Genomic DNA, 8,436 nt, shown 5'->3' with positions numbered 1-8,436 from the left:
ATTTTCATCGTGATAATAGTTAGTCTAGGTTTGATCTCCATTTATTTTTCTTGCAATTTAATTTTAGTTTATTATTATTATTTATTAATTTACTTATTTTTTCTCTTGGCAGGTTTTTATAATTTATGACTAGAAGAAACCCGTCAGGACCATTACTTTTTGATGAAGAAATCAATCGCACAGTTCGTAGAAATCAGAGAGAAATAAGGCGTAGCTTACGATACACGGAGAACGAGAGAGAAGACGATACTCAACCCCCAACCAATGAGATGGCTGAAAACCAAGGAAATCAGCTACCTCCTGCAATTGCGACTAATCAAAATCCTGCTCCATGTACTATGTATGATTATGCTAAACCTTCTTTAACAGGAACTGAATCTAACATAGTTAGACCTGCTGTAGCTGCAAATACTTTTGAATTAAAACCTAACACTATTCAGATGATACAGTAGTTTGTTTAGTTTGATGGTTTGCAGGATGAAGATCCCAACGCTCACTTAGCGAACTTTCTAGAATTTTGCGATACATTTAAAATCAATGGCGTTTTTGATGATGCCATACGTCTTCGGTTGTTTCCCTTTTCACTGAGAAACAAAGCTAAACAGTGGTTGAACTCATTACCACGAGGGCCTATCACTACTTGGGAACAAATGACCGAGAAATTTTACTAAAATATTTTCCCTCAGCTAAAACGGCTAAATTACGTAATGATATCTCTTCTTTTGTGCAGATGGATTTAGAAACACTTTACGATGCATGGGAGAGATACAAGGACTTATTGAGAAGGTGCCCTCACCATGGGTTACTGCTTTGGCTTCAAGTACAAACATTCCACAATGGCCTGAATCCCTCGACTCGGCAAATGGTTGATGCAGCTGCTGGCGGAACCATCAACAATAAAACACCAGAAGAGTCCTATGAATTTATAGAGGAGATGTCACTGAATAATTATCACTGGCAAGTTATGAGGACAAAGCCAACGAAAATAGCCAGCGTTTATAACATCAATTCAGTCACCATGCTCTCTAATTAGGTAGAACTTCTCAATAAAAAGATTGACGGTTTACTTGGTTCTACGCAGGTACATCCAGTAATGAGGTGTGACTCAAGTGGGGGAGGTGTGCATACAGAATACCAATCCTTCAATCCTACAACTGAAGAAGAACTAGTTAACTATATGGGTAACAATAACTTCCGATCCCAAAATAACCCATACAGTAATACTTATAATGCAGGTTGGAGGAACCACCCAAATTTCTCCTGGGGTGGTCAAGGGAATCAAAAGCCACAAAATCCTCAGGGTTTTCAACAGCCACCTTATCAACAAGAGAAGAAACCAAACCTTGAAGAGATGATTTCTAAATTCATCTTGGTGTCAAAAACCCGTTTCTAAAATATCGACACAGCACTTAAGAATCAACAAGCATCGATCCAAGGACTCGAAACTTAGATAGGCTAGCTATCCAAACTAATCTCCGAATGACCACAAGGTAGCTTACCAAGTAATACTGAACCTAATCCGAGGGAACACCTCAAAGCAATTAGTACTCAAAATAAGGAAGGATTCATTGCACCGAAGCTAGAATTACAGTAAGACAATGCGATGAACAAAGGTCGAGAAGAGGTAAACGATAATGATCCTAAATAGGTAAGTACGAATTATGAACCTCGTGTGTCATATCCTAAAGCGATGAAGAAAGATAGAACAGAAGAACAATTCGGTAAGTTTGTCAAACTCTTAAAGAAATTACAAATTAACTTACCCTTTATTGAAGCTCTGTTGCAGATGCCCAACTCAGCAAAATTCTTAAAGGGACTTCTGAGCAATAAAAGAAAATTAGACGCTACATCGCATGTGGAACTCAATGTAGTCTGCTCAGCTATTCTAAAGAATAAGCTACCTAACAAATTGAAAGATCCAGAACCTCCTCGAACCAAGACAACGGAGACAGTGCACTATTATCAAGTAGCGAACAAAGACACCCATGAGGAACGAAGGCTTCAAATAGAGGAGCTAGATGAATGGCGAGCACACAAACCGAGAACACATGATAAATCGAAACTACACCAAAACAAGCCCGATACCTCTTCTAATCAACTTAAGTTTGGCAATAAAGTCTTACTAGATGCCGCAGATCCCCGTATTGTCACTACCATACCAAATGAGGAAATCCCTCTTACGGTACTCAGTATTTTTCCATTCGGTACGGTGGAGGTGAGTCATCCCAAGTTCGGCACTTTTAAGGTAAACAACACTCGATTAAAACCTTATTTTAAGATTGACAGCAAGAATGAGGAGTATGAACTCCTCAAACCACCATGATCATTCAACGGAGAGGTAAGTCGAGCTCAGACTATAAATAAGCGCTTCTCGGGAGCCAACCCGAGCACTAACATATTTTGATTTCTTTATTTTTAATTTCTAACACTTTGAATCATTAACTTAATCTTTGAATTGCAAAGTTTTTCAGCACACATGGCCAGGCACATGGGCGTGCCTAAAGCCGTGGCCAAACAGGGGAAGAGACATGGCCGTGTGATACGGTCGTGTTAAAGCGGGACATGATTTCCCCAAAACACGGGGTGCGATAAATCCCCACGGCCGTGCGACATGGCCGTGGGTGAACTTGATAGGAGACCATGGGCGTAGGAATGGAAAACCATAGGCGTGTCAGGGACAAGGCTCGATTCTATTTTTTCGACACGGGCGTGAGACACGCCCGTGCCATTCAGCCATGTACAACAGTACAATGGTGTGCTACCATAACACACGGGCGTGGGAGAAGCGAACAAAGCTAGGTACGGCCGTGCGACATGGCCGTGTTTGACACACGCCCAAGACACACGGGTGTGGCCCTAGGCCGTGTGAACCTCCCCTATATAAGCAAACCACTGTTCATCTTCTTCCCCTTTCAAAATCCTAGCCGAAATCTACCCTTCCCCATTCCCTAATCCCTATTCTGGTCACCATTCCCCAGATTCTCACTTCCTCAACCCCCAAACCACCCTCAAATCCAATCCCCTTGCATTAATCCCCACTTTTCCCTCTCTATACCCTCAATTTTTCCTCCACACGGCTGTATCGCCACATCACACGCCCGTGCTTGCCACCAACACGGCCGTGCACCGCCCTACAGCAGCCTTTGGTTCACTTTCTCAACCTTATTTTTCCAATTTGTGTTGCTACATTAGTATTCTACATGCTTTACATAGATATTGTTACTATTACAAATATGTTTTAGACAAGTTAGGAATTTGCTTTAGAATTTTCTATATTTGAATTGTTTAAGCTACTAAATAGCATATACTAGTTTTAGGCCTCTTGCTTAACTACCGATGTATATTGGATTCTATCAATGCTCATGTATTTTCAGGAACATTATGTAGTCATTAAGAGGCAAGAAGGCCGCGGTCCCATCCTCAAAGAGTCGTAGGGGACCGGGTTCTTCCTCGGTACATGCTACAGCCGAAGTTTGGCACCTGTTCCTTGAATTTCCGCAAGCTTCACAGGAGGAGCTATTTCAGATACTACGCGCACAACCCCTCACTACAGGTCACTGCATTGACTGGGCTACCGTCGAGCAAGTTCAAATAGCTGATGCCATTCGCACCCTCCTGTCCACAAACCCATAGGAACGGTTCTTCGCTATTACCGAGCCCACTTATTTAGAGCTAACTTTAGAATTATGCTCTACCTTTCATTTACAAGTGGTGATGACGAACAATGACGACCTAGGCACCATTCACTTCCACTTAGGCGATCTAGTTCGCGCAATGAGTGTCCCAGAGTTTGGAGTCGCTCTGGGACTTTACACCGATGAGTTTATGGAGGAGGAAGACATGAATGCACTACCAAGAAATATCCACATTTCTCCCTCCTTGTGCTAGAAAGCTTTGGTACCACTCTCTTCCTCCTACGACCCCAACTGCTCGAAAGCCTCAGCTCTTGCTCCTTCCCTACTCTATCTCCATGCCATATTGGCACACACATTAACTGAGAAGAGAGAGAGCATCGGCATCGTCAACACCCACGATGCCTACTATTTATGGTGCATGGCAAATGCATACGTGACTGACTTGGTATACTTCATTGCTTTCGCCATTCGCCATCAGACCGAGCAGCATAGGAAGAGAGTGATCTCCATCGGCCCCTGTGTGCGCGCCTTGCCAGACACTTCGGCCTCCTCAACACCGTGGCCCAGTCATTAACGCTTACACTGATAGGTCAGATGTCCCCACAGGGCATCACGACTATGTTACACATGAGGATGATCGAGCACCAACGTGGGACTGATCCTCCTTAGTACCGTCTCTCTCATACCATTGACAAGGAGGATCTTGAGGACATTCTTGATGATGTTCCCCCATAGCATGAGGAGCCTTCCATCACGCCACCTAGGGAACGACTAGTTCATGCGGCTGCTTCATTGGCACACCTTTCCGACCGACTCGCCCACTTCGAGCAGTATTACACTACACAGTTCGTGATGATTCACGAGTGAGATAGGCGACGGGACCGACAAATGGACGATATGCAGGCCATGATGCAGCAGCTGTGCCAACACTTTCACATCGCCACCCCAGCGCCACCACTTGAGGACCCACCTGACGAGGATCATTGAATCCTCCATCTTTTTATTCTTATTTTTTTTCATTTTAATTTTATTATTTTATTTTGCAAGACATATCTATATTAGTAAATTTTATTTTTTTTCATTTTCTGGTATTTCTAATAACTAATCCCACTACGCTCTCTTCCACACCAACTCTTAATAAGATCTTCATGATTCTATAGACTTCCAAGCAAAGCTGCTAGGAATATTTTACGGAATGAGGAAACAAATGGGAAACAATACCTCACGAGTGCCATGTTCAACGACCCAATTTCTTCATCTAGCCAAGAACAATGGCAGTTACTACTTTCCCCAAACACTTTAACCTCAGAATCAAGCTCCGCATCCATATAAAAGGGAGTTTCACCTCCTTTTCTCTTATAATTTTCTTTATTGTGAACAATCTATCTTTGTACATTGAGGGCAATGTACATCTTAAGTGTGAGGGTGAACATGAAATCTAACTTTTTGCATTATTCTCAAATCCCTGAATTTGGTCTTGTGTTTAAGTGATTTTCTCATAATATTGATAGAATGAATTCTGATTGATCTATAATTATTGTTGATATGCGTGAATTAGACCAAGGGAATTATGCATGATTATTTGATTATAGGACCTTAAAGAATTGAGCATGATAAGTTGATATTTTGAGAAATAAAATTTTTTAGACTATTTTTCCTAAATTGAGGTATTATCTTGAAATCTTAAATATACTGGAATGACATCAAAAACCCAAAATTTTGGCGGGATTTTTGAGCCTTTTGAGCATATGGCTTTCTTTCTTACTCACTTTTTTTGTGGTTTGAGTGTGTTAACATTGAACTATCATTCTAGAACTTGCTTCGATTATACATGTCAAGATCACACGTATAATTTGATACACTGAGATGATAAAGGCACTTAGCATTCAACCCATTTACTCCATAAAAAGCCTTCCCACATAATTAAACCCTTAGTAAACCCACTTTGAGCCTACTAACCTTTTTTATTGATTAGCCTTCATTATCAACCCATTAACCTATTATTGTTGAAATCCTCTTATTTAATTTACTTTTTTTATCGAGATTAAATTTAATACTGTTACCTCACTATGTTCACCATTTTTTTGTTACTGAATCATGAAGTATAATTTCTATATTGTATTGACTTGATTTGTTCTTAAAAAAAAACTCAATATTATTATTGTAATTCTCAGCAAGCTAAAGTTGTCATGAACTCATGTAAAATAGTTCTAGATATTTGTTTGTGGTTCAGTAATTAAGTTTTTGATAGTGGGGTAATATATTGAAATTATCGCGATTCTAACCTTTGTCTCCTAAACCCCGTTACAACCATGCAAAGACCTTTTGATTAGTGTATCATATCATTTACAAGTGGTGGAGATTTGATTTTCATGCAAGCTTATGGTAATAACTTTTCATGTTAGACAATCAAGTGCTTAATCTTGAACCTTAAACACTTTAAGTGATTTGAATGAATCGTTAGTGAGGATGTCATCTCTTGTATATTTAGGACTAAAGTTAATTACTTGAATGAAGGAGATTACCTATAATTTTGTTATCAAAGTATTCAATTTAGATTGTTTGAGGTTTTTAATGCCCCTATAGTTGAATTCTCACTGTATGATTTTCTGTGGAATAACTTGTAACATTATCAGTAATGATTATGTGATTGAGAGGAATGAATTCTAGCAGTAAATGAGAGTTTTGCTTGAGGACAAGCAAATGCTTAAGTGTGGGGGTATTTGATAAACGCCAAATTATACATAGTTTTACCCCAAATACTTAGCATATTTATGGATGTTTACTACTAGATTTGTGGATTTTAGTTCTCTTAATTTGGTTATTTCATGTTTTGTACTCAGGAGAGCACCAAGAGTCAAAAGGAGCCAAAAACAAGCTAAAAAGGGACAAAACGGACCAAATCGAGAAGATCACACGGCCTAAGCCTTGCCACATGGGCTGCTCACACGCCCGTGTCCTTCGAGGGTGTCGACAAAGGCTCTCACGATTCACACGGCCTGGCCATTGACCCATACGGCCATGTTCAATTTAACGGATTGAACACGGCCTGGTAAATACGTCACACGGTCGTGGCATACGGACATGTCCCTTTTTGAAAGAGTTGTATTTTACACGGAAAAAGGTACTTAGGGAGGAAGAAAGCTAATCCAAAGCCTATATAAACACCCTAAGGGTGACCTAATAAGGGGGGCCTCTTCCAGAACTTTTCTAGAATACAGAACCACACGCCAGGAATTACTTGAAGGAAGCCAGACGATCCATCCCAAAAGCCGGAGCTACTCCAAGATTGAAGATCTCTCTCAGAATTCCTTTACGGGTTTTAGAGTTTTCTTCATCTTTTGTTATTTTTATACTTTTGAGATGTACTCTTATTTTATTATGAACTAAACCCCTTAGATACCTAAGGGGGATAAAACCTATGATGGATCTTGTTATTATTATCTTAACTGTATGATAAATACTTTTTCTTAATTATGTGTTCTTAATGCTTGAGTTAATATTCCGGGTATTAATTCATGATTTGATGCGCTTATGCAGAGGAGGAATAGACCCTGCCTAATAGTAGATTTGGCATAATTAAGCGGAGTTGATCGAACGCCTAGAAATAAGGTTACAAGATTTTGCCGGATTAGGGTGAAACCTAATATTGGAGTCTATAGAGTGATTTACTGCTTCCCTAGGGGTTTTAATTAAAAAAGAAATTTCGATTAAATTCAACTGAGGGTTAGACATTATTAGTCTTGAAAGGGATAATAACATAGGTTATGGAATCTCACGTATCAAGTCAAGTGAATAAATCGTCTGGTTCAGAGTCAGATAACAAGTGAAATATAGGTGGATTCCTCCTTGGGTGTCGCCTTTATCAATTGCTTTTCTTCAAGTCTTTTTCCAAATTTTCTCTTTGCTTTAATTAAATTAGTTAATTAGTTTAGATAATTAGTTTAATAAACAAACCCTTTTATTCTTAGGCTAGACAATAAAAAGATAGTTATTACTAGTACTTTTGGTTCCCTTGGGTACGATATCCCGGTCTTGCCATTACTAGGTGCGCTGGCATTTTCGTCGTGATAATAGTTAGTCTAGGTTTGATCTTCATTATAAATATTTATTACTTGTTACGAATCACGCGATCATGATGACTGAGATTTCTTTCTTTCTAGGTTGAGGAGGCATGCCTACCCTCAACCTGATATCTGCATCATATTGGATTGGGGCACTGGAATACTAGCCGAAATTGAATGATAGGGCGAGGATAGCACATACCATCGATATTATCTAAGGTATGTTATGTCCAACTACTACAGGCAATATCGGTCTACCGTTGAACGATGATAAGTAGCCAACATGGGTATTTAATCACCACCAATATTATTTGGTTTGTAATATTCAATTTGTTCTAAATGGAATAGTGGTATGTAATTATCGCTATCCACTTATATTGATAGGGTATGAGATCAATAATATCATTTTGATGAGATGTTGGCGATTTTACGGTCAATTAATGATCAAGGCGTAAACTATCTCTGTAATATACCTTTCGATCAATGGACACAATCATACGACGGTGACCTACGATATGGTTAGATAAACTCAAACATGGTGGAATGCATCAATTATGTTAATAAAAAACCCGTCATTTACTGATAACCTAGGTTGTGAAGGAGACATACTTTTGTTTAGTGGCACTGTTCCTAAAGTGAGCAGCGAGTTATAAAGGCCAAATACAGGGAGGCCATGTACGGTGCCAGAAGGTGATGTAATAAATTAATAAGGCTAAGGCGCCAGCCAACTTTATGCA

At 39.5% G+C, this 8,436-nt stretch overlaps 1 non-coding gene across 1 annotated transcript; it reads right to left on the bottom strand.

Moving 5' to 3' along the window:
* Nucleotides 1-697: 697 nt before the first annotated feature.
* Nucleotides 698-804, bottom strand: LOC121209018 (small nucleolar RNA R71). Its single transcript, XR_005904136.1, has one exon. It is a non-coding gene; the product is annotated as a small nucleolar RNA R71 (small nucleolar RNA).
* Between the last annotated feature and the right edge of the window lie 7,632 nt (nt 805-8,436).

This window comes from Gossypium hirsutum, chromosome A10, assembly GCF_007990345.1.
Source record: "Gossypium hirsutum isolate 1008001.06 chromosome A10, Gossypium_hirsutum_v2.1, whole genome shotgun sequence".
Lineage (NCBI taxonomy): Eukaryota > Viridiplantae > Streptophyta > Magnoliopsida > Malvales > Malvaceae > Gossypium > Gossypium hirsutum.
Note: the sequence above shows the minus strand (reverse complement) of the source record. Positions and strands in the feature narration are given on the sequence as shown.